Raw genomic sequence first — 26264 nt, 5'->3', positions numbered from 1 at the left:
GGGTCAAGTTTAGGAGGAAAAGATAAACTTTAAATCGTTTTGTACGTGGCTATATGGTATCACCTTGAAAGTTTCTTATAAAAAAAATATATAAAATAATGCTGAGTGAAATTAGTCAGTTGCAAAAGGACAAATATTGTATAAGACCACTATTATAAGAACTTGGGAAATAGTTTAAACTGAGAAGAAAACATTCTTTTGTGGTTACGAGAGCGGGGAGGGAGGGAAGGTGGGACGGGGCATTCACTAATAGTAGATAGGAACTATTTTAGGTGAAGGGAAAGAAAACACACAATACAGGAGAGGTCAGCACAACTGGACTAAACCAAGAGCAAAGAAGTTTCCTGAATAAACTGAATGCTTCGAAGGCCAGAGTAGCACGGGCAGGGGTTTGGGGACCATGGTTCCAGGGGGCATCTAAGTCAAATGGCATAATAAAATCTATTAAGAAAACATTCTGCATCCCACTTTGGAGAGTGGCGTCTTGTGTCTTAAACGCTAGCAAGCGGCCACCTAAGATGCAGCAATTGGTCTCAACCCACCTGGATCAAAGGAGAGTGAAGAACGCCAAGGACACCAGGCGATTACAGCCCAAGAGACAGAAAGGGCCACATGAACCAGAGGCTACATCATCCTGAGACCAGAAGAACTAGATGGTGCCCGGCTACAACCGATGACTGCCCTGATGGGGAACATAACAGAGAAGCCCTGAGGGAGCAGGAGAGCACTGGGGTGCAGACCCCAAATTCTCATAAAAAGACCAGACTTAATGGTCTGACTGAGGCTAGAAGGACCACAGCGGTCTTGGCCCCCAGACCTTCTGTTGGCCCAGGACAGGAACCATTCCCGAAGCCAACTCTTCAGACAGGGATCGGACCGGACAATGGGTTGGAAAGGGATGTTGGTGAGGAGTGAGCTTCTTGGATCAGGTGGACACTTGAGACTATGCTGGCATCTCCTGCCTGGAGGGGAGATGAGAGGGTACAGAGAGTTAGAAGCTGATGAAATGGACACGAAAAGAGAGAGTGGAGGGAGGGAGGGGTCTGTCTCATTAGGGGGAGAGTAATTGGGAGTGTGTAGCAAGGTGTTTATAAAGTTTTGTGTGAGAGACTGACTTGATTTGTAAACTTTCACTTAACGCACAATAAAAATTATTTAAAAAAAAAAATATATAAAATAACTCCATAACATGTTGTGAATTTACTCTCAAAAGAGCTCTTGACTGAAAACACAGTAAGAATTCCAGCTCCACTGCCACCCACTCACCAGGCGGCCCTGGCCCTTCTCAGGACCTGACAGAGGGGACTTCCCTCACTGTGGCTCCCACCATGGCCCGTCAAATCACCCTGTGTCTTGGCCTGCGGACAGCCATTAAGTCCCCGGATGCACCATGCCACCCACGTGAGCTCTGTCAAGGCTGCTCCTACAACATCGGTGACTGCAGCCCTCAGGGGCCTCCCCGCGCTCAGAGGGGCTTCCTCACCCTGCTCCAGTCTCGTCTCCACTCACAGAAGCCACGGCCCCCTCACCACACACAGCCACTGCGCCACCCAGGCCACAAGTCCAGAACTACACCTACTGTTAAACCAAGACGACTTCCACTGACATCGGTACAGCAAAGGCTGAGTGGCCCTTCTCAACTACTGAGTTTACTTCCAATTTTTCATTTTTTAAATTAAGTGTCTCTATAAAAAAAATTTTTTTTTTTTTTTTTATAAATACTTGGATACAATTTAAAAAAACAATTTCTTTGAGATAATCACTCATGTAGGATCCTCGGTCAAATGTCACGGCCAGCATTATAGCTCATCCTACATCAATAACCAACTATCAATAGTGAAGTAGTTCCAGAAGCGCTCACAGGTAGACATGGGATAAAACACACACCAACACCCCATCGTTACTCCCTAGGCGCAGCGGGCACATCTGATGATCCCAGTATCAAGTGCGGCATCTGACGGGCCTCCGTCTAGTCAGACTCCTTGGTGGCCCCATCCAATCTCCCCCCCAGCTTAAAACACCATCTATGCCATATAACCCAGCAATTCCACTCCTAGGTATACACCCAAAAGAACTGAAAGCAGGGACTCCAACAGCTACCTGTACACCAATGTTCACTGCAGCACTAGTCACAACAGTTAAAAGGTGGAAATAACCGAAATGTCCATCAACAGAAGAAAAGATGATCAAGACATGGACTATCCATACAATGTAATGTTAGTCATAAAGACAAAAGAAGTCCCGACACATTTTACGAAATGGAAAAACCTTGAAAACATTATGCTGAGTGAAATACGCCAGTCACAAAAGGACAAAGATTGTACGATCCCATTACATGAAATAACTAGAATAGGCAAATGGTTAGAAATCAAAGTTTACTAATGGTTATGAGGTGGGAGGGACAGGGAGAAGGGAAGTTAACTGTTTAGGGGACAATGAGCTCCTGCCACGGATGACAGAAATTTTTGGAAAAGGGTAACGGTGATGGTTGAACATTTGTTGTTATCATTGTTAGGTGCTCGAGTCAGTTCTGACTCACAGCAACCCTACATAGAACAGAATGAAACACGGCCTGGTCCTGTGCCATCCTCACAATCTTTGCTATGCTTCAGCCCACCGCTGCAGCCAATCCACCTTATTGAGGGTCTTCTTTTTCGCTGGCCCTCTACTTTACCAAGCATGATGTCCTTCTCCAGCAACTGGTCCCTCCTGATAACACGTCCAAAGTACTTAAGATGGAGTCTCACCACCCTCACTTCCAAGGAGCACTCTGGCTGTCCTTCTTCCAGGACAGACTTGCTAGTTCTTTGGGCAGTCCATGGTATATTCAGCATTCTTCACCAAGACCACAATTCAAAAGTGTCAATTCTTCTTCAGTCTTCGACACTCACTGTCCAGGTTTGCATGCTTATGAGGTGACTGAAAACACAATGGCTTCGGTCAGGTGCACCTTTGTCCTCAAAGTAACAGCTTTGCTTTTTAACACTAAAGAGGCCTTTCACTGCAGATTTGCCCAGTGCACTACGTCATTTGATTTCTCGACTGCTGCTTCCATGGGCGTTAACTGCAGAGCCAAGTAAAATGAAATCCTTGACTTCAATCTTTTCTCCATTTATCATGATGTTGCTTGTCTTGGCCTGGGTTCTCCAGAGAAGCAAAACCAATTTAAAAAAAAAAGCATATAAATATACATATAGAGAGAAATTCATATCAAGAAAATGGTTCACGCAGTTCTAGAGGCTGGACTGTCCCAAGTCTGTGGGTCAGGATAGACGCTTCTTCTTATTCATATAGCCACAGGGGCTGGCGAACCCAAGATTCGCAGGTCAGAGAGCAGGGTTCTTGCTCACGGGCTGAGAAGAGTGATGAATCCCAAGATCGGCAGGCAAGACCGCAGGTAAGCTGCTAGTTCAAGTTCCAGGAAGTGGAGATCAGATGAACAGGAGCCAGCTGCAGGATTCAGAGCAAGCAAAGAGCCCACAAGCCTTGCCAGAATGTCCACCTATATCTGATGCAGGCCACATGCCCAAGGAAATTCCCTTTCAACTGATCTGCTAAGCACAGCAGATTCTACCGTGGAGATGATCACAACATCATGCAATTGCCAAAGCACCTGGCCAAGCCAAGTTGACATACACGCTAACCACCATGATGCTTATTGGTCCAGATGTGAGGATTTTTGTTTTCTTTATGTTGAGGTGTAATTCATACTGAAGGCTGTGGTCTTGGATCTTCATCAGTGAGTGCTTCAAGTCCTCTTCACTTTCAGCAAACAACACTGTGTCATTTGCATATTGCAGGCTGTTAATGAGTCTTCCTCCAATCCTGGTGCCCTGTTCTTCTTCACACAGTTCAGTTACTTGGAATATCTGCTCAGCATACAGACTGAATAAGCACGGTGAAAGGATACAACCTGGACACACACCTTTCCTGATTTTAAACCACACAATACCTCTTTGTTCTGTTCCAACAACTGTCTCTTGGTCTATGTACAGGTACCACATGAACACAATTTAAGTATTCTGGAATTTTCATTCTTCCCAATGTTATCCATAATATGTTATGATCCACATAGTCAAATGCCTTTGCATAGTCAATAAAACACAGGTACACAACTTTCTGATATTCTCTGCTTTCAGCCAAGATCCATCTGACAACAGGAATGCTATCCCTTGTTCCACATGTCCTCTTCTGAATCCCACTTGAATTTCTGACAGTACCCTGTCGATGTACTGCTGCAACTGCTTTCGAATTATCTTCAACAAAATTTTACTTGCATGTGATATTAGTGATACTGTTGGATAAATTTCCATATTCTGTTGGGTCACTTTTCTTTGGAATGGGCACAAATACGGATCTCTTCCAGTCGGCCGGCCAGGTAGCTGTCTTCCAAATTTCTTGGCATAGGCAAGGGAGCATCTCCAGTACTGCATCTGTTTGTTGAAACTACTCAGTTGGTATTCCATCAATTCCTGTACCCTTGTTTTTGCCGATGCCTTCGGCGTAGCTTGGACTTCTTCCTTCAATACCATCAATTCTTGATCATATGCTACCTCCTGAAATGGTTGAATGCTGACCAATTTTTTTTGGTACAGTGCCTCTGTGTATTCCTTCCGTCTTCGTTTGAGGCTTCCTGCATTGTTCAATTCAAAATAGCCAATACCAGTCCACTTCATTAGTGAATGCCTAGGATATCAACCTTTGTGCATTCGGTTTAATTTCTGATGACTTCCAACTTTCCTAGATTCAGACTTCATACATCTCATGTTCCGATCATTAACGGACGTTTACAGCTGTTTCCTTCCATTTTGAGCTGTGCCACGTCAGCAGATGAAGGTCCCAAAAGCTTGACTCCATTTGGGTCATTAAAGTTGACTCTACTTTGAGGAGGCAGCTCTTCCCCAGTCGCCTTTTGAGTGCCTTCCAACCTGAGGGGCTCATCTTCCAGCACTATATCAATGTTCTGCTGCTATTCATAAGGTTTTCAATGGTCTTTTTTTTCAGAAGTAGATCACCAGGTCCTTCTTCCTAGTCTGCCTCAGTCTGGGAGCTCTGCTGAAAGCTGTCCGCCATGTGTGACACAGCTTCCAGTGCCACAGCAACATGCAAGCCACTGCAGTATGACAAACTGTCAGAGGAATGGTGGTGAACAACATGTGAGGCATAATGTCACTGAATTATGTGTGAAGAATGTTAAAATGGCAAATGTTCTGTTACATATATATTTATCACAATTGAAGAAAAAAAAAAAAAACCATTCAACGTCGACAACCACCATATCCACACCTCTAGCTTGACACTTCCTGGAACTCTCAATTCAGATACCAGTCATCAACATTTCACTTGGAGAGGTGGACACTGCCATATGGATGGCATATTTAAAATAAAACTCACCCAAACAGGCTCTTCTTATGCCTTCATTGCTCTGCCCTACAGCTTCTCAGCCACAAATCTCAGTGTCATCCTTGCTGCTTCCTTCCCTCACACCTCACTTCCAATCTGCAAACAAATCCTTCCAACATGCCCAGAGCCAGGCACTTCACACTTGGTCTGCTGCTACTGTCTTGCCCATGCCACCATGAGTTCCCACTTGGATTACTGCAGGAGCTTGCTAGCTGGTCCCCTGCCAAATACTTACTCTCAACACATACAGCAGAGGCATTCTGTTAAAACATGAATCTGATGAGATGGCTTAAAATCTTCCAGAGGCTCTTAGGAAAAGCCAAGGTCTTCTAATGGCCAACAAGGTCCCACGCCATCTGCTCTACCAACCTACACTACCATGTCAGTCACATGACTTGACTGGCAGTATTAAATATTCAATAGATGGGTTAGATGTTAAAGTTGAGAAAATCTTCCAGGAGAGTAGAAAAAGGAAATGTAAGGGAAAAGATCTAACTTCCAACTAACAGGTGTTCTAGAAAGAAAACATTGAAAGAAGGTGCTTTCAAATATAGTCTTCTATTTTATTTCTTAAGCTGAGTAACGAGTACATAGGTGTTTGTTATATTACTCTCTATGGCCATCTGCAAAGACTCCTGGAAGTGCTCCACTGTTAACCAAAAGGTTGGCAGTTTGAACCCACCTAATGGCTCTGTGAAAGAAAGAACTGGAGTTCTGTTTCCATAAAGATTACAGCCTAGAAAACCCCATGAGGCAGTTCTACTCTATCACAAGAGGTCACTATGAGTTGGAACCGACTCAACAGCACCAAACAACAACATGCCCTTTTGCAGGCAATGTTTTATAATTCGCAAAAAAATTATTCAAGAGTATTTCCACAAGCTGGAAGAATAGACAGACTGAAAGGGCCCAATGAGTGCCTAGCACAATGAAAGGAAAACATCCCACACCCGGCGGTTTTTGCTTAGGGGGCACTGAGTTCATTTTAATGGTGATGGAATGATTTGGAAAAGGACGGCAAAAACGGGTGCACAACTTGAAAAATGTCATCAGTGTCACTGAATTGTACGCGTCCGCACGCAACCACGTTATGAAACGTCTGAATACCAAGAATACAAAAAAGGATCCTAAACCTTTCCGGGGGTTAAAAAAGGAGGGCGTTCACTAAAGTGAATTGGCATCAGACGCTTCAGCAGCAACACCGAAATCTCGAAGTCAGTGAAAGCAGTTCTTTCAAAGTTCTAAGGAAAGACGATCTTCACCTTAGAATTCTATACCCAGCCAAACTATCAGTGAGGTACGAAAGTAAGCAAAGGCATTTTCAGAGGTCTCAGGAAATTTGCTCTCAAACGTTCATTCAAAAAATGTTTATTTAGCACCTTTTACATTCACATTCCAAGGAGCCCTGGTGGTGCAGCGGTTAAGCACTCAGCTGCTATCCCAAAGGCTGGTGGTTCGAACCCACTCAGTGGCTCTGCGGGAGAAAGACCTGGTGATCTACACCCGTGATTTCAGCCTAGGAAACCATATGGGGCAGTTCTACTCTGTCCAACAGGGTCTCTGTGAACTGGGATCAACTCGATGGCACACAAAACAACAACACGCTCCCGTGCCAAGACGCATCCTTGGCACTTGTTATCGCTGTAAGTCAGTCAGATCTCTGCACTCATGGGGATTATATTCCAGCTGGTGAAGAGACAAAAAATAAGCTCATCAGCAGAGTGGTAAGGCAGCGAGGCATGAATGCCAGGGTGGATGGGCTACTTTAGATAGTGGTTAGAGAGGAGTCAGAGCAAAGGGCCACCTACCGCGGACCTGAAGGGTGTGAGGGACCCCATGCAGAGCTGGTGGGCGGCATGCCAAGCAAAGGGAGAGCAAGTGGAAGGGCCTGGGCATGGGAGGAGCAGCTGGAACAGAGTGAGCGACAGGAGGGAGGTGGGAAGGAGGCATGGGAAGGTCAGTGGGGCACTCCCAAAGACGCCAAGGAGGGGTCCAGTAGGGGAAGACACAGACAGGGAGCCCAGTATGACCAATCCTGTGTAAATGGCCCAGAGAACAAGGAGTCAGATGGGAGGACAGACGCTCAAGGAGGGTGTGGGGATCAGATATGATACCTGAGAATTTACAACAGGAGGCCTGTTATGGACTGAATTGTGTCCCTCAAAAATATGTAGCAACTTGGTTAGGCCACGGTTCCCAGTATTGTATGGCTGTCCATCATTTTGGGATCTGATGTGATTATCCGATATGTTATAAAAACTAACCTCTATGATGTTAATGAGGTAGAATTAGAGGCAGGTTAATGAGGCAGAACACGATCTACAGGATTAGGTTGTATCCTGAGTCAGTCTCTTTTGTGATACAAGATAGAAAAGCTAGCAGAGAGGAGAAGGACCTCATTTCCATCAATCAAGAAGAGCCAGGAGCGCTGCACGTCCTTTGGACCTGGGGTCCCTGGGCTGAGAAGCTCCGAAACCAGGGGAAGATTGATAAGGGCCTCCTCCAGAGCCAACCGAGGGAGACGACCTTCCCTTGGAGCTGCTGCCCTGAATATGGACTTCTGACCTCCTCATCTGTGAGAGAATAAATTTCTCTTTGTTAAAGCCATCCATCCACTTGTGGTCCTTCTGTTACATCAGCACTAGATAACTAAGACAAGGCCATAAAGTTAGGCAATGTAAAGGAAAAAGGAAAGGTAAAATTAGAAACCATAAAAAATGGAAAAAGCAATGCAAAACAGAACTTCAGCCACTGCGCTGTCTGCTATTCAAACCAGAAACGAAACCAAACCCACTGCTGTCAAGTCGACTCCGACTCATGGCAGCCCCACGCGTTACAGAGCTGAGCTGTATCCTGCAGGGTTTTCCTGGCTGTGGTCTTCACAGAAGCAGATCGCCAGGTCTCCCTACCGCAGCACCACGGAGTGCCTTCGAACCGTCAGCCCTTAGGTTAGCAGCTGACTGCAAACTGCTGGCACCACGCAGGGACCTACTGAGCTGTACGACAGACGGTATGTGCATAAACGTAACATTAACTTCCAACGCTCGGACCTGACCTTTGGAGAAGCATGAAGGACTTGGGGTTACAGGAAAAAACCAAATTACCCGTCTTATAAAGGCAAAGTAGAAGCAGAGAATAGAACTGAGGGCGGGGGAGGGGGTGAGGGAAATGAGAGAGAGCTCATATTGGAATCTTCCAAAGTGGGAGTGAGGGATACTGCCTGAAGGTGGTGAGGCAGCAGTAACGATATTAGCATCTATGTTAAAACTCAGAGGTTACCAGTAAATGAGCTAAAAAGAGTGATAAAACTATATCAGAGTGTGGGGAGGAAAAGGGCGAGGGTGTAGAGGAGCTAACCCCTCACCTGCTACCCCGATCAGCAGCTGATGCACAAAGCAGATAAGTCTGTATAGGCTTACTCATTTTATCGCGCTCTGCTTTACTGCACTTTGCAGATCCTGCGTTTTTTACAAATTGAAGGTTTGTGGCAACCCTGCATCAAGCAGGTCTATTGGTGCCATTTTTCCAACAGCACGTGCTCACTTCATGTCTCTGTGTCACATTTTGATAATTCTCGCAAATTTCAAACTTTTTCATTATTACTGTATCTGTTATGGTGATGTGTGAAATTACTATTGTCATTGTTTTGGGGCACCACGAACCACGTCCACGTAAGATGGCAAACTTAACTGATAAATGTTATATGTACTCTGACTACTCCACCAACTGGCCATTCCCCGTCTCTCCCTCTCCTCAGGCCTCTCTATTCCCTGAGACATGACAATATTGAAATTAGGCCAGTTAATAACCCTACAATGGCCTCTAAGTGTTCAAGTGAAAGGAAGAGTTGCATGTCTCTCACTTTAAATCAAAAGCTAGAAATGATTAAGCTTGGTGAGGAAGGCATGTCGAAAGCCGAGATAGGCCTAAAGCTAGGCTTCCTTAGCCAAACGGTTAGCCAAGTTGTGAATGCAAAGGAAAAGATCCTGAAGGAAATTAAAACATGAATGATAAGCCTTACTGCTGATACGGAGAGAGGATCAAACCAGCCACAACATTCCCTTAACCCAAAGCCCTAACTTTTCAACTCTATGAAGGCTGAGGGAGGTGAGGAAGCTGCAGAAGAAAAGTTTGAGGCTAGCAGAGGTTGGTCCATGAGGTTTAAGGAGAGAAGCCATCTTCACAACATAAAAGTACAAGGGGATGCGGCAAGTGCCGACGTAGAAGCTGCAGCAGGTTACCCAGAGGATCCAGCTGAGAGAACTGAAGGTGGCGACACTCAACGACAGGGTTTCAGTCCAGAAAACGGCCTCATATCGGAAGAAGACGCCATCTAGGACTCTCACAGCCAGGGAGAAGTCAATGCCCGGCTTCAAAGCGTCAAAGGACAGGCCGACTCTCTCGTCTGGGGCTAATGCAGCTGGTGACTGTAAGTTGAAGCCAGTGCTCATTTACCATTGTGAAAATCCTAGGGCCCTTAAGAATTATGCTAAATCTACCCTGCCTGTGTGCTGTAAATGGAACAGTGAAGCCTGGACGACAGCACATCTGTTTACAACATGGTTTACTGAGTATTTTAAGCCCACTGTTGAGACCTACTGCTCAGAAAAAAAGACCCCTTTCAAAGTACTACCGCCTGCTGACAAAGCTCTCGGTCACCCAAGAGCTCTGATGGAGATGTACAAGGAGATTAAGGTTGATTTCATGCCTGCTAACACAATACCTATTCTGCAGCACATGGATCAAAGAGTAATTTCAACTTTCAAGTGTGATTATTTTTTTTTTTAATTAACTTTTATTAAGCTTCAAGTGAACATTTACAATTCCAATCAGTCTGTCACATGTAAGTTTACATGTATCTTACTCCCTTCTCCCACTTGCTCTCCCCCTATTGAGTCAGCCCTTTCAGTCTCTCGTTTCGTGCCAATTTTGCTGTCTTCCCTCTCTCTCTATCTTCCCATCCCCCCTCCAGTCAAGAGTTGCCAACACACTCTCCAGTGTCCACCTGATTTAATTAGCTCTCTCTTCATCAGCATCTCTCTCCCCCCCACTGACCAGTCCCCTTCATGTCTGATGAGTTGTCTTCGGTGATGGTTCCTGTCCTGTGTCAACACAAGGTCTGGGGAGCATTACCACCGGGATTCCTCTAGTCGCAGTCAGACCATTAGGTATGGTCTTTTTATGAGAATTTGGGGTCTGTATCCCACTGATCTCCTGCTCCCTCAGGAGTTCTCTGTTGTGCTCCCTGACAGGGCAATCATCGATTGTGGCCGGGCACCAACTAGTTCTCCTGGTCTCAGGATGATGTAGGTCTCCGGTTCATGTGGCCCTTTCTGTCTCTTGGGTTCTTAGTTGTTGTGTGACCTTGGTGTTCTTCATTTTCCTTTGCTCCAGGTGGGTTGAGACCAATTGATGTATCTTAGATTCAAGTGTGATTATTTAAGAAACACATCTTGTAAGGCTACGCGTTGAAACCGACTTGACAGCACCTAACAACAACGTCGCTGCCACAGGCAGTGATTCCTTTGATGGTTCTGGCCAAAGTAAACCAGGATTCACTATTGCAGATGCCACTAAGAACATATGTGATTCACAGAAGGAGGTCAAAATATCAACATTAACAGGAGTTTGGGAGAACTTGATTCCAACCCTCATAGATGACTTTGAGGGGTTCAAGGCTTCCGTGAAGGAAGGAAGTGCAGATGTGACAGAAACAGCAAGAGAGCTAGAGTGGGATGTGGCTGAATTGCTTCGGTTTCATGATAAAACCTGAACGGATGAGTTGCTGCTTCTTAGGGACGAGCAAAGAAGGCAGTTTCTTGAGAGGGAATCTACTCCAGGTAAAGACGCTGCAAACGGTCTTGCAACAACAACAAAGGATTTAAAATACTACGTAAAAGTACTTGACAAAGCCACGGCAAGGTCTGAAAGGACTGATTCCAATTTTGAAAGAAGTCCTACTGTGGGTAACGTGCTACAGAACAGCATCACACGCTACAGAGAAATCTTCCGTGAAGGGAAGAGTCAATCCATGTGGCAGACTTCACTGCTCTCTTATTTTAAGAAATTGCCACAGCCACCCCAACCTTCAGCAAACATCCCTCTGATCAGTCAGCAGCCATCAACATCGAGGCAGGACCCTCCCCAGTAAACAGATTATGACTTGCTGAAGGCTCAGATGATAACTGGCATTTTTTAGCAATAAAACCAAAAACCAAACATGTTGCCGTCGAGTCGATTCTGACTCACAGCAACCCTGTAGGAGAGAGCAGAAATGCCCCTTAGGGTTCCCAAGGAGCGGCTGGTGGATTTGAACAGCTGACCTTTTGGTTAGCAGCCGTAGCTCTTAACCACTACGCCACTAAGGTTTTCTTTTAGCAATAAAGCATTTTTTAATTAAGGTATGTACATTTTTTTTGACATAATGCTATTGCACACTTAACAGACTACGGTATGGTGTAAACATAACTTTTATACGCACGGGGGAACACAAACTTCATGTAACTTGCTATATTGTGATAATCGCTTTATTGCGGTGGTGTGAAACCGAACCCGCAGTATCTCCAGAGTATGCCTGTATATGTTAGATACACCTGGCCTTCTGACCTACAGAGCTGTGAGCTAATAAGTGGGTGTTCTTCTAAGTCCCTAAGTTTGTGATCACTGGTTACAGAGCAACAGAAAACTAATGGAGACTTGATACCTGGAAGTGGGATCCTGTTGTAGCAAATACTTAAAAATGCTAGAGCAGCTTAAGAGTTAAGCAGGATGGGTGGAGGCTGGCAGACTTACCAGGAGCATGATAGAAAAAGCTGAGGTTGCTACCACAAGCCAAGACTGCTGTCTTAGCCTTCTGGTGCTGCTGTAACAGAAACACAAGTGGGTGGCTTTAAAGAACTGAAACTCATTTTCTCACAGTTCTGGAGGCTAAAAGTCCAAATCGGGGTCTCAGCCGTGTAGATTCCTTTCTCGTCAGTAGCCCAGGGTGTTTCCTTGGTTTCCTTGCTTGAGGACGATCCTCACGTGGTGTCTGTCTTCTCCAGTTTGTACTGGCCTCTGTGACTACAGTGCTCTTCATGGCACTCAGGAGTGGTTAGCTTTAGGATCCACGCTATACTGGAATGACCCCAACAGGCAGACTGATTACACCACACTACGGAAGGTGATTATATCACATTAGATTAGAGTAGATCCACAGGAATAGGGGTTAGGACCCCAGCATATATTCTGGGGGCGGGGGGGGGCACAATCGCAATGTAACCCATAAAGATTGCCCTGAACAAACTGTCAGTAGACATACGCACGTTAAAAATGCTGCCAGTGGTAGCTAAGAAGAACCTGAGAGTTATCAGAAACTGGAGAAAGGGAGACCCGTATTACACAGGGGGAGAAAACGCAGTGAAATGGTGTTCCGCAGTTATGCAAAAAGCAGGCCTTGTACCCAATGAACTTGGGTACTTAGTTCAGGGGGTTTCTAAGCAGAGTGTTGACACTGTGCCTGGTTTCTTCTGGCTGCTTATAATAAAATGCAAGAGAAGAGAGAGAAATTGAGGGAGAAACTGTTAAGAAAGTGCCAGGATAGGTGATTTTTGAAAATCCTTGGTCTCTCCAGAGGGCAAGAGGCGCTGGAATTAAGAGGTCTGCTGTCAGGAACACATGCTCTAGAGAAAAAGGGGACGACTAGACAACTTTCTGCTAAAACCTCAAGAAGATCCACACATCAGAAGAGTCGTTCACGAGATGCGGGATGTGTCTCACAGATTTTCTCAATCAAGCCTGAGGGTTGCCAGGAAGCTGAAGGGTGTCATCCCTCAGCCTTCTCAGCAGCAGACAGAGAGAGAAGAGAGAGTCTCTGAAAGAGGCCTGTGGATGTCGCTTCTGTCTAAGACGTGGATTACTGAGAAAACTGTATCAACAGAAACTCTGCCAGCTAAGACCGAAAGGACAGAGAGAATATGAAATGAGAGAAGGCTGCCAGACCCCCGAGACCCTACTGGCAGGAGGCGGAATGATAAAACTACTCAGATGCAAAGACATGCTCCCTTTCATGGAAACAGGAAGGATGGCTCAAAGGGTGGAAGCAGCACCCAGACAGTGAAGCTGAGCCAGCAAGGATGACCCCAGACCCTGAACCCCAATCACAGAACTCCAGCTAGAGTTTGCCCCACTGGGTTACACAACTGTTTTGGACCAGTGACTACTTTTCACCTTCCATTTCCCCCTTCTGGAACAGAATGTCAATAACTGTTTTCCTATGACTGTCCCAGCACCAGAAGTTGGGAGTGTTGGGGGCAGGTCACATGTCACGGGTGCCCAGGAGCTGGACTTACTGGATTATACTCCAGAGGCTCACCCTCACCTGATTCAGATGGTTTAGATAACGAGATTTTGGACTTTTGAGCTGACAGGTAAAATTTAGGTGAGATTTGGGACTTTAGTGGTATGATACCATGAGACCCTTAGGAACCTTTGGAGAGGGTGGAAGTATTTGGCATTTGTGAAGGATGTAAATTTTGGGGGGCCGAGGGGAGACTGTGGCAGGCAGAATTCTGAGATGGCCCCCAAGGTTCCCGCCCCTGGTGTACATACCTTCCTCCAGTTATTCAATCACACACTAGTCCAGGTTTGCTGTAAAGAGGTTTTTGCAGATGTAACTGAGGTCCCAAATCAGTTCACCTTAAAGAGATTATGTGGGTGGGCCTGACCTAATCACATGAGTCCTTTAAAAGCAGAGTTTTCTCCAGCCTACTGCAGAGGAGGGAGCCAGAGAGACACACTCCAGCTTGCCAGCAGAAAGCAAACATGAACGCAGTGAACCACCTAGGGGGGACACACAGTTAGCAACTGTGGAAGGCCTTTAGGAGCTGAGAGCAGTTCCCAGCCAGCAGGTAGCAAAAAAACAGGGGCTTCAGTTCTACATCCACAAATGAATTCTACCAACAACCAGTGTGCCTGAGGAGGCCCCAAACCCCAGGCGAGAAGCGCAGGCCTGGCTGACACTTGGATTTCAGCCTGAGACCCTGCACAGAGAATCCAGCCCTGCCGTGCCGGAGCGTCTGACCTGCAGACCTGCGAGCTAATAAATGGGTGTCACCTAAGCCACTAAGTTCATAATTATTCATTATGCAGCAATAAGAAACTAACACAATAGTATTTAGAAAAATGAAAGTAACTGGCAGAAAGAAACTGGAATTCCTGGGTGGGGCAAACCGTTAAGTGCTCGACGACTACCTGAAAGGTTGGTGGCTTGAACCTACCCGAAGGCACTTTGGAAGAAAGGCCTGGCAATTTGCTTCTGAAAACTCTGCCTTGAAAACTCTATGCAGCAGTCCTACTTGGCACACATGGGGTTGCCATGAGCCAGAATCAACTCAATACCGACTAACAAAAACAACAAAGCAGAAGAAAAGACACTTTCCTAAGTATTTAAAATACAGAATGGCCACCAAACCTGTAAAGATTTTTATAAGGCAAGAATTTTAGAGACAAGAAACCAGCTAATAAGCAAGTGGCAGAGACTGGGTCTTCCAGGGCCCGTCCTCTCTCTTCGTATGCCCATCCTCCTCCTGGCGGTCTTTAACGAAAGGCCAGGGGGAAAAGGAACAGCCTCTACCCACTCTATAGTCTTTGTGATAAGAAAGACCAGCTTCGGAATAACTTAAGATACCCATTAATTTATGTGAAGGACATGTTGACAGCGAAGGCCTTATTTCAATTAACAAACTCTTTCCAGCCACCAAACCTTTTATAAACCCAAAACAACCAAACCAAAAAACCCCAAACCCGCTGCTGTCGAGTCGGCTCTGAGTCATGGCAACCCCACGTGTTAGAGGAGAACTGCTCCATAGGGGTTTCCTGGCTGTACTCGTTATGGAAGCAGCTTGCCAGGCCTTTCTTCCACAGAGCCACTGGGTGGGTTCCAACTGCCAACCTTTAGGTAACAGCTGATTGCCAACCACCTGTGTCTCCCAGGCTCCTAAACGTTTTATCAAGTCTGTTAAAAGTAACACAACTGAGTGAACCTGACTCACCCATGTGCACCTCAGAAACAGAAGGAAATGGCCAGAAGAACGCCTCCATGTCAGAAATGAGAAGGAGAGGGTAAAGTTAACATGCCCTCCTGACAGAGAAGGAGGTCCAGCTGCACATTACTAAGGTACAGCTTCCATCAAGCTCTGTGCACCTTGTGACTTGAGTGCTAACAGGTTTCCACTGCCCATTCACGTCACAAAGTCACCCCTCCCTGAGAGGCCACCGGCCAGGGGTGTGGGTCTTTCATGAGCATCTGGGGCCCTGAAGGCAGAACTGTGCCTCCCCAAGGACATGTGTGGCCACCGGGACCTTAACAGGGGGACCACACTCCACATCACAGATCAGCGGACGTGGACGTTGGGTGTCTCTGCTGGGATACAACAGAAAACACCCCACAGCACCCACGAAGTATTCTCGCCAAACCCTGAATCGGACCCAGCCTCTACTCAATTCCCTTTGAGTTTATCAACTGCACCGAGCAACAAAGAAAAAGTCAGACCACGCCGCAAGGGAGCGGCCAGGCCACCACGCCGCGAGGGAGCTGTCAGGCCACGCTGTGAGGGAACGGTCAGACCATGCCGTGAGGGAACAGTCAGATGAATGCACAGCGGCCTGGAAAAGTCAATATCACGGTGGGAGAGGGGGTGCCTGGAGGACAAGACCCTGAGTCACAACCAGGGCATCTGGGACACTCGGCTGGTTTTTGTTTGGGGGGTGAAAGCTGTGGAAGACATTCTTAAAGCTGTTGGAGAGATCTGAAAATGGAATGGATATTCATGAATACTAAGAAATAACTGCTCGTTTTCCTTGATGGGATAATGGCAGTTGTTATAGAGGAGACAATCCTTACTCTCAAGATGGGCAAGCTCTGATTACAGGGTAAAAAAAATAAATAAACCCCACTCACTTCCGTCAACCCAATTCCAACTCACAGCGACCTTATAGGGCACAGCAGAACTGCCCCAGATGATTCGATTCAACAATAACATGAATTTAGAAGAAATGAAGCAAATACAGCAAAATATAAACAACTGCTGAATTTAGGAGGACCACCACCCACCTGGAAACCCCAGTGGCGTAGTAGTTAAGTGCTACGGCTGCTAACCAAAGGGTCGGCAGTTCAAATCTGCCAGCTGCTCCTTAGAAACCCTATGGGGCAGTTCTACTTCGTCCTATAGGGTCACTGTAAGTCGGAATTGACTTGATGGCAACGGGTTTCATTGGTTTTTGGTTACCCTGCACCTGCCAGTCTGTCATATTGTGGTGGCTTGCGTCTGCTATGATGCTGGAAGCTATGCCACCAGTATTTCAAATACCAGGAGGGTCACCCACGGTGGACAGGTTTCAGCAGAGCTTCCAGACTAAGACAGACTAGAAAGAAAGCCCTGGCAATCTACTTCTGAAAATTAGGCAATAAAAACCCTATGGATCCTGACAGAATACTGCCCAATATAGTGCTGGGAAGATGAGCCCCTAGGTGGGAAGGCACTCAAGAAGCACGGTGGCTGCGACAAGGGACTCGCGTGTACTAGTGGCCACGTGGTGCTGCAGCACGGGACAATGTTCTGTTCCGCTGTACGTGGGGTCTCCATAGGTCAGAGCAGTCTCGGTGACAGCCAACAACAGGGGGAGGGGATAAGGTGCTCACCGTAAAGTTCTTTGATGTTTTCTGTACTGTAATAAAAACTTGGGTAAAAAAGTAAAATAGCAGCACTTGAAAATGAGGAAAGGCGAAGCTTTCACTTCCTAGCTGGGACTGTGCCCTGTGCCTCCGTGTCCTCAACAGGCAGATGGGGAGAGTCAGAGAGCGATCCCGGGGCCATGGGAGAATTAGACAGTCAACATCTGCAGCACTCTTGGGACAGGCACAAGAAAGGCACTCAAAGAACGCCAGCTTTTAGTCATTCAACAAGCATTTGCCGAGCACCTAATGCCACGTGAAAGTGGAACAATGGATAAGAAGACCAAAGAAGACTGGATGGATCTGAATTATGGTGTTGGTGAAGAATATTAAATACACCACAGACTGCCAGGAGAATGAACAAATCTGTCTTGGAAGAAGTACAGCCAGGATGCTCCTTAGAAGCAAGGATGATGAGACTTGGTCTCCCTTACGATTGTGAGGATGGCGCAGGCCCAGGCCCAGGCAGTGTTCATTCTGTTGTACATAAGGTTGCTATGAGTCGGAGCTGACTCAACGACACCCAACAACAATAGTGGCCATGCCCTGCCTCAGACCTGAGAGACACAGCAGCTGACAAGACTCATGCAACCCCCACTAATCCCACACAGCCCCCACGATATCTGTGTGGCCACCATGAAACCCACACAGTCCCCACTTATCAGCAGGAGACTTCAGGGAGCTCTACGGACAGCTTTCTACCCTGTGCGTATTTCTTACTACATATCTGGAATTGGCTATTAATGCAGCAAGTCCAGCAAGTATCAGTGCATGTGACCAAAAAAAAAAAAAAAAAAATATCCCATCAGCCTCCACTCTCTTCGTTCACCTAAATACTGGTGATTCTCTTTAAAAGCCAAACCAAACCAGATCAACCTAGCAATCGGTTGACAGGACTATAATTCCTGGTGGGTTTCAGCAGATATCAACAGGAGTTTGGCTTAATTCAATGGATGGTTCTAGAACACTCACGACACCATGCTCACACCTCAGTCCTCTGTCCTCATAGGTTAAGTCTCTCGTGGGTGTTCTTCTCTGTCATTGTGGCTCTGGTATCGTTCAGTTCTGTAAGGAGAAAAGCTGCAGGCAGAAAAGATAGCGTTTTATCATTCTGAAAGACCAAATGTCTTTTTCCAATTTGAAGATAAAATATTAACTTGTAGAATCGAAGAATAATCACCCCGTGGTTTGAAGCACCGTGCGGCATCTTTGCTGTGGTCACAGCAAATATTAAAAGCACAGTGAGAAACAAACAATAGGAAACTATCCCTACACCTTGACGTTCTTCAATAGTCACAGAACAATTACATCTTTAAATGTAATTCTGACAGTTAACCCAATAAGTCTCCAAATGAAACAAATCCTGCCATTTCACAGATTAAAAAGTCACGGTATAGGCCCACAAGCACACCTCGCTTTATAATCCAAATCGAACAACCCACATAATTCCAATCATTGGCTTGTGTCTCCCACACTAGCAGCCCCCTCTGCAGGCCTGAGGGGGGCTGAGGAGGTAGCAGCTGGTGACGCCAAAGTGGAGCCTTGGGTGGTCCTGAGAGTAGGGTGGTGGGGGGTCTCCTTCCACGTAGTGGGATCAGGTACCTGCATCCTGGGACGAGCCCTCCAGAGGGCCTCCCATGTGGCCTCTGGGTGGTTGCCTCGCCAGCCCTGTGCCACGCTCACTCCTGGCAATGCCAGAAAAAGACATGGTGTCTAGAGGTCTGGGCTCTCTCCAGGATGGAAGGCATGGGCCCAGGACTGGCAGGCTCCTGGACAGAGTGAGTTCCTACGTCTCGCAAATCCCTGGGTAGTGATTTCCTTACGAGGAACAACTATCTGAAAAGTTTCATGATCTCACACCTTATACCATATTCTTAAAAGGACACAAATAACTAAGCGTACAAGGATCAAAATTTTCCCTGTCGTTTTTAGGTGCCATCGAGTCAATTCTAACTCATCGCGACCCCTCATGACAGAACAGAACGGCTCCACGGGGTTTTCTTGGCTGTAATCTTCATGGCAGCAGTCACTAGGACCTTCTCCTAGGAAGCCACTGGTGGGTTCGAACCGCCAACCTTTCAGTTAGCAGCCAAGCGCTTAACCGTTGCACCACCAGGGCTCCTCAAAATTTTCCCTACATATTTGAATGGTCAAGGAAAACTTCCTACAGAGGTCAGTTTAGAATTTCTGGGGCAAAATAAAATGGAAAAAAATAAAAAAAGGCTCTGAAGAACTCCCAGGTCCTCCTCAGCAGAAGCCAGTGACAAGGACAGCTCCAACAGAGCACTCCAAGTCACTGCCACACACACCTACACACGCACGGTCGGTCTGCAGGGGTCTGACAGTGTGCGTATTCCAAACCTAACACTGCCTGATATCTTACAATTGCTGAGAACCGCTATTTGTGATTTCTGTCCCCTCGTGTATTTGGTCCCTGGATCACAATGACGTCAACTATATGGTGACACCAGAGGAACCTGTACAACTAAGCAGGCACTCAGATTGCTGGGACCTTGTATTTAACAGCGGCTGCACGTACACTGACGGAGTCCCTGGGGGATGAGAACAGTTAAGCGCTCGGCTATTAACCGAAAGGCTGGAGGTTCGAGTTCACCCAGAAGCTCCTCAGAAGGAAGGCCTGGCGATCTACTTCCCAAAAATCCGCCATAAAACCCTACAGAGCACAGTCCTACTCCGCACACAGGGTCGCCAGCTCCGCACACGGGGTCGCCAGCTCCGCACACGGAGTCACCAGCTCCGCACACGGGGTCGCCAGGAGTCAGAACCCACCCGAGAGCGACTGGGGTTTTTTTTTTTCTTTTCTGATACATGTAATCATGTTAATTTACTTCCGGGATGCTTTTTGGGTAGAGGCCCCGCGTTAGCTAAAAACCAGATAGGTGCCAGGCTCACAACACCACTGGGTCAGGTGGCCTTTGGGAGACCCCAGGGTACTCGGCCCACTCCTGGCGTGCACCCCGTGTATTCCCCATTCCCCTTCCCTTGAGCGCGGGCTGGACCTAGTGACGCACTTCTAACAAACAGAACGTGATAAAAGTGGTGGGTAATCGCTTCTAAGGTGAGGTGACAAAAACACTGACTTCCTGCTTGCTCTCTGTGGCCCTCTCTGACAGGAGCAGCTGCCACGCTGTGAGCTGCCCCGTGGGCAGATGCGCACAGCGGAAAACTGCCATCGCCCACCGACGGCCACGTGAGCGTCCTTGGAAGCAGGTCCTCCTCCAGTTGAGCCATCAGATGAGAACACAACCCCGGCCGACACCCTCGGCACAGTCTTGTGAGACCCTTGCCAGCAGACACAGCTAAGCTGTGCCCAGACTCATGACCCACAGACACTGTGAGAAAATAAATGGGTGTTTTCAGCCACTAAATTCCGGGGTGATCTGTTGTATAACAATAAATAATACAACCACCTGACACAATTACACCTTTAAAAATTAGAAAATGGGAAAAAAAAGAGCCTAACGAAACATGAAGATGACAGTGGTGATTCCGTGGTAGAGTTCTCACCGACTATGAGGGAGACCTCGGTTTCATTCCCGGCCAATGCACTTCACGCGCAGCCACCGCCTCTCTGTTGGCAGAGACTTGTGTGTTGCCATGATGTTGAATAGGTCTCAGTGGATCCTCCAGACTAAGACTAGGAAGAAAGGCCTGGCGACCTACTTCTGAAAATGAGCCACTGAAAACCCTATGGATCACAACAATCCCATCCCACTGTACGCGGGGCTGCCATGAGTCAGGGGCTGACAACAACCAAACTTGACTAACCAGTTTTCTAAATCTTTTACCAAAAATTTTACAGAGCAAATAAAAAGAAAAAAAGTAAAATAAACATCAAAAGAACCAATCAGAAATAAGCAATGAGTAAAAAGGTCCCAAGTGTTGTATGTGGCAAATGAAAGTTTCTAAGCTGGCCTATTCAGGGAGACAATTCTGTTGTGATTAAGTAAGATGAAACATTAAAGTAAAATCTAAAATGAAAATCTGAAATCTAAAATCTCCTAAGTAACAAGTGAAGCTGTACCACAAAACCAGGTACCAAATTGACCAGTCTGATGTCTCTCTGGAGGCCATGCTACAAGCTCAGAGTTTCAGACTATGCCTCATTCTATTGCCCAACTGCTGGATAGGTCTGCAGTCCCAACCCAAGTCCGTTTTTCCAAAAGCATACCCTACTTCCTTTCATTCCTTCCTTCACTCAGTAATATGACCCTACACCAGACTGCCTGTGCTGGGAGCTGAGGCGGGCACAGCCCCTGCCCTCCTGGCCTTTACATTCCCTCCGAACACTTCCAGAATTATTTCACTTGCCACACTCTGGAGCCCTTCCAAAGTCAAAGGCAGCAAATACCACCAGTTCTTTAATATTTCACGAAGTAAAAACTGCACCCTATTTTCTCATTATCACTTCCAAATAAAAGGAAAACACTGACAAGTTCTGGACGAAAGGCTGACTCACAGGTTTCAGAGAAACAAAGACCCTCCCTAAGATCCTTTAATGCTGCCCTTTCCTGGAGGAGAGGGAGAGAGGGGAAGGTGCTTGACTCACTCACCTGACATGCAACCTCACCAGCTCCAACTTTCTGCTCTGGGCCAACTACTCCCCAAATTCCCAGAAGCCCACACACCCAGGCTCACACCCACCCCTTCTGCGTGCTTCTGGAATCTCTGGACACTGAAAATTCCTCTAGGCTTGGGATAAGGGTGCACCTGTGCGACCTTGAGATTGGGGCTCCTTCGGTGATGCCACTGGGAGGAGGGGAAGGACAGAAGTAGCTGCAGCAGCCAGACCCTGACCAAGGGCTCAGACAGGAAATGACAGTGGCCTTGGCTGGGAAAGCAGAGTAGGGACAGGTTGCTGGGTTTGGGGAGTGAGCACAGTGTTGGCCTGGGCCATGGAGCCAGTATGGACTAGGAGCCCCCTGAAGCCCAAGTCCCCAGAGCCAGGAGTGTGGGCCCCAACCTTGGCTCACACCTGCCCCAGGGCCCCAGTTAAGAACGGTCTCAAGGTCTGTGGGGTCGGCCCAGGAGTTCATGATGTCAGGGCACTCAGGGACCTCATGGAAAGGGGGCATGGGTTTCACCTGTGGGGCTCAGGTGACCAGTATCCCAGAGGCCCAGGCTCCCAAAGCAGGCAAGTCCTGTTGAGTAGGCTGGCCAGATTCTGGGTGCCTCTGGATCCCGTCCCAGGATCACAACCCTCTAGGGGCCTGGCTAAGGGGCCCCAGCTCTCGTCACAGACCAGATTTTGGGAGTAGACATTTCCTCAGTGACTTCTCAGGGGTCTGGCCCTCCCTGGGGACTTGTACCATGGTAAAACCCCTCCTCATGGTGTAGTCCAGGGTTCCAGCCTATTGGAGGTGGCTGTATCTGGGTCCCTGAAGTGCTCTTGGGCCTGTCCCAGGGCCTGGACCTTCTCAGTGACCATTCCTAAGATCCGGCCCCCTTCAGCAATCTATTCAGGGTCCCGGCCCTCCTTGGTGACAAGCCCTGGGGCCCCAGTCCTCCTTGGTGATACGTCCCGGGGTCCAGCCCTCCTCGGTGACAAGTCCCAAGATCCAGATCTACTCGGTGGCCTGTCCTGGGTCTGGCCCTCCTTGGTGACCTGTCACAGGGTCCCACCCCTCCTCAGTTACAACTCCCGAGGTCTGGCCCTCCTTGGTGACCTGTCGCAGGGTCCCACCCCTCCTCAGTTACAACTCCCGAGGTCTGGCCCTCCTTGGTGTCCTTGGGTCCCAGCCCTCCTCAGTTACAAGTCCCAAGGTCTGGCCCTCCTTGGTGTCCTTGGGTCCCAGCCCTCCTCAGTTACAAGTCCCGAGGTCTGGCCCTCCTTGGTGTCCTTGGGTCCCAGCCCTCCTTGGTGATGATCCCTAAGGTTAAGCCTTTCTTGGTGATCCGACCTGAAATCCAGACATCCTTGGTGACCTGTCCCAGAGTCCCAGCCCTCCTGAGTGACCCATTCTGGGGTCTCAGACCTCCTCAGTGACCTGTCCTGGGTCTGGCCCTCCTCGGTGACCAGTCCTGGGGTCTGGCCCTCCTTCGTGACTGGTCTCGGGGTCACAGCCCTCCTTGATGACCATTCCTAAGGTCTAGCCCTTCTCGGTGACTGGTCCCAAAGCCCCAGCCCTCCTCGGTGACCAGTCCCCGGGTCCAGTCCTCGCCGGGTTCTGCCCACTCCCGGGGTCTCGCCCTCCCCAGTAACCAGTCCCGGGGTCCGGCCCTCCTCAGCGACCACTGCTAAGGTCTGACCCTCCCTGGGTCCTGCCCGGGTACGGGGCCTGCCGAGGGTACCGGGCTCCTGCGGGCCCAGCCGATGAGGGGGTGCCCAGGACGCGGGCAGAGGCTTCCGGAGCCTTCTGGGCTCGCGGAGGCCGAGGCTGCGGCCTGGGAACGGGCGCTCGGGCCCAGCCCGGCAGGGACGCGGACTCACTGACCTGCAATCTCCTGGCCGCGAGCGAGCGGGGCGCACGCGGGGGCCGCTCCGGGGGCGGGGGAGGGGGCGCCGCTCCCTCCGGGTCCCCCCCAAGAGGAAGATAAAAAAACCAGTCCGGAGTTTAAAACAAAGAGGCGGAAATGCCCGAACGGAGCCGAGCGCCGAGTCGGGGGCGCCGCGCTCGGAGCATGCGCGTTGCTCTGTTCGGCTCTCACCCCGCCGCCGGAGCCGGGGCGGAGCCGGGTAGGGGCGTGATTAAAAGCCGTGGGGCGGAGCCATAGGGGCGTAGCCAGTGTGCGCAGGCCAGTCCGGGCTCCGCAAAGGCGCCAGGGGCCTGGAGGGGGCGGGGCCTGCACAGAGAGGCGTGCTCAGTAGGCGCGGGGCGGGACCAAGAGGGGACGTGGTCAGAAGGCGCAAAGGAATCCGGCCTGTCCCGACGGGCCGGGAGTGGTCGCGGAGGCTGTGCTCAAAGGGTGCAGGAAGCGGGGAGGGGTCTTGGAGGGCGTGGTCAGAGGGCGCTGGGCGGGGCCATGAGGGCGTGGCCAGAGGGCTCAGAACCCGCCGGGCTCCTCCAAAGAACACCGCGGGGCACGTGGGACCGTAGAAGGCGGGGCCTATGGGTGCAGGAGAGGCGTGGTCGGAAGCACAGGACCGGGTCAGGTAGGGGCGTGGTCAGAGTGTCTGGGCGGGGCTCTTGGAAACGAGGAGACGCAGTGGGGACAAACGGGGGCGGGGCCTACGGGAGGGGCGTGGTCAGTGGTTGCAGGGCGGGGCCAGGAGCCGGGCGTGGTTAGAAAGTCCAGGCTGTACTGCTGGACCCAGCTGGGCGCCGGAGGCAAGGAGGGGTCTGAGGCGGTGGCTGGACCGAATGGACGCGGCTGGACTACAATGAGGGGCGTGGCCAGAGGGGCGTGGTCAAAGAATCCAGGCTCCTCCCGCCTCTACAGCTGGACAGAGCGGGGCGTAGGAGGCCAAGAGGTGTCAGGAGGCGTCAGAGGAGGCCTCTGCGAGCCCGGCCCGGGACCCTACAAGCAGCTTAGCACTGAGCATGGCTCTTCGGACCAGGAATTTCGTCCGGGGGAGCCGGTCTCCTCAGAAGGCGGAGACGGTTGGCTGCGGCCACTTCATTCATTCCTGCGTTCCCTGCCCCTTCCCTGGAGACCAGCACTGAGCGCCCTCCGTGCACCAGGCAGGTGCGGGATCGCGGCGGACAGAGGCTCTGCCTCCGGGCTTCTGACCCCACAACTCGTCCTTTTGCCCGTCTTTGCACGGGCACTGCCCTAGAGCCGGGTGCAGTGACCGTGGCGCCCAAGCCCTGTGGGGTCCACACTGTCGTGGAAGGGACAGAGATAACAGAGCACTAAGTAAACACGGTGTCATGTAGGAGAGAAGCTAGCCAGGGAAGTGGAGAGGGAGCAGCTGAGGGTGCCAGAGTGTTACTGGAGTGGATGGACCCGATGGCCCTGCAGATGAGGGCTGGCACAGTAGAAAGAGGGAACTCAAGCAAATATCTGGCGAGGGGACTAGTACAGCCAGGGAGTGCAGCCCCTGGAGGTGGCGATGTTAGGGGAAGGCAGTGTGGCTGAGGAGCAGAGGGCACAGGAGGTCGGAGGTGAGCACAGATGGGGATCAGGGGCTGTGGAGGATAATGAGCACCCAGGGGCAATCTCTAAATTGCGCCCCCACCCCCCATTTCAGGATGAACAGACGTTGATAGCTTACCTCAGCAGATAACCCGTCCCTTGTCCAGCTGTCTCAGTCAGGTGTCTTTCTTACTTGTGGCACCTCATAAAGTCTGACTTTTCTGCGGGCAAGTGCCCCTTTCCACCCCTCCCCCCCACCAGCCTCTGAGTGGCTGGAGGGGTGAGCAGAGGGGTGCCACGACTGGGCTTACATTTTTTGACTCCCTCTGGCTGCCATGTGAATGTAAGTGCAGGATCAAAAGCAGGAGGCCAGTGACAGGGACAGCTGATGGTGCTGGACCAGGTGGGGGGCTGGGGAGGGAGAGGGAGAGGGAGGTTGCTGAGGGCTGTAAGTGGAGACTGGAAAGGATGAAGGAGGAGGTAGTATGACTGAGTCTGTTCTTCCTCCAACAGGGATAAGCCCAGGAGTCAAGAGATGTCTCAGTTTCTTAGTGCCGCTGTAACAGAAATACCACAAGTGGATGGCTTTAAGTAACAGAAATTCATTTTCTCACAGTTTAGGAGGCTGTTGTCGCTGGGTGCTCTTGAGTTGATTTTCAACTTATAGCAACACCACGTAACAGAGTAGAACTGCCCCATGGGGTTTTCTAGGCTGTAATCTTTACAGGGACAGATCACCAGCTCTTTATTTGAGGGAGGAACCACCAACCTTTCAGTTAGCAGCCAAGGGCTTAACCGTTGTGCCACCAGAAGGCAAGAAGTCCAAAATACAGGGCACCAGCTCTTGGGGAAGGCTGTCTGCTCTGGGGGAAGATCCTGGTCTCAGCTTCTGTAGCCCCAGCTTTCCTCAGTTCCTTGGTGATCTCCATGTGGCATTTATCTTTCCCCATTTGTGCTTCCTTCTCTCTGTGTCTAATCTGCTCTTTGGGTCGATGAACCCCTGAGACTATTGTCCTGAGACTTTTCTTTAAGCCTTAAAGAAAAATATTCCCTGAAGTCATTTTAAAACCAATTGTTTAGCTTAGCTAGTAAAGAATTTCGACCTTGAGCA

General features: G+C 49.1%; 1 protein-coding gene across 3 annotated transcripts in view; it reads right to left on the bottom strand.

The window, feature by feature from the left end:
- The window catches only part of PCGF3 (polycomb group ring finger 3), a 90995-nt gene extending 67212 nt beyond the window's left edge, over positions 1 to 23783 (bottom strand). The window contains exons 1-2 of one of the 3 annotated variants that reach the window (XM_049886557.1): positions 23572 to 23783; positions 18105 to 18196 (exon numbers count right to left, since the gene is read on the bottom strand). The gene's annotated coding sequence lies outside the window, so the exon portion shown is untranslated. The other 2 variants (XM_049886559.1, XM_049886558.1) reach the window with 2 other exon arrangements.
- Between the last annotated feature and the right edge of the window lie 2481 nt (positions 23784 to 26264).

Source organism: Elephas maximus, chromosome 5 (assembly GCF_024166365.1).
Source record: "Elephas maximus indicus isolate mEleMax1 chromosome 5, mEleMax1 primary haplotype, whole genome shotgun sequence".
NCBI lineage: Eukaryota > Metazoa > Chordata > Mammalia > Proboscidea > Elephantidae > Elephas > Elephas maximus.
This window is presented reverse-complemented; position numbering and strand designations above follow the sequence as displayed.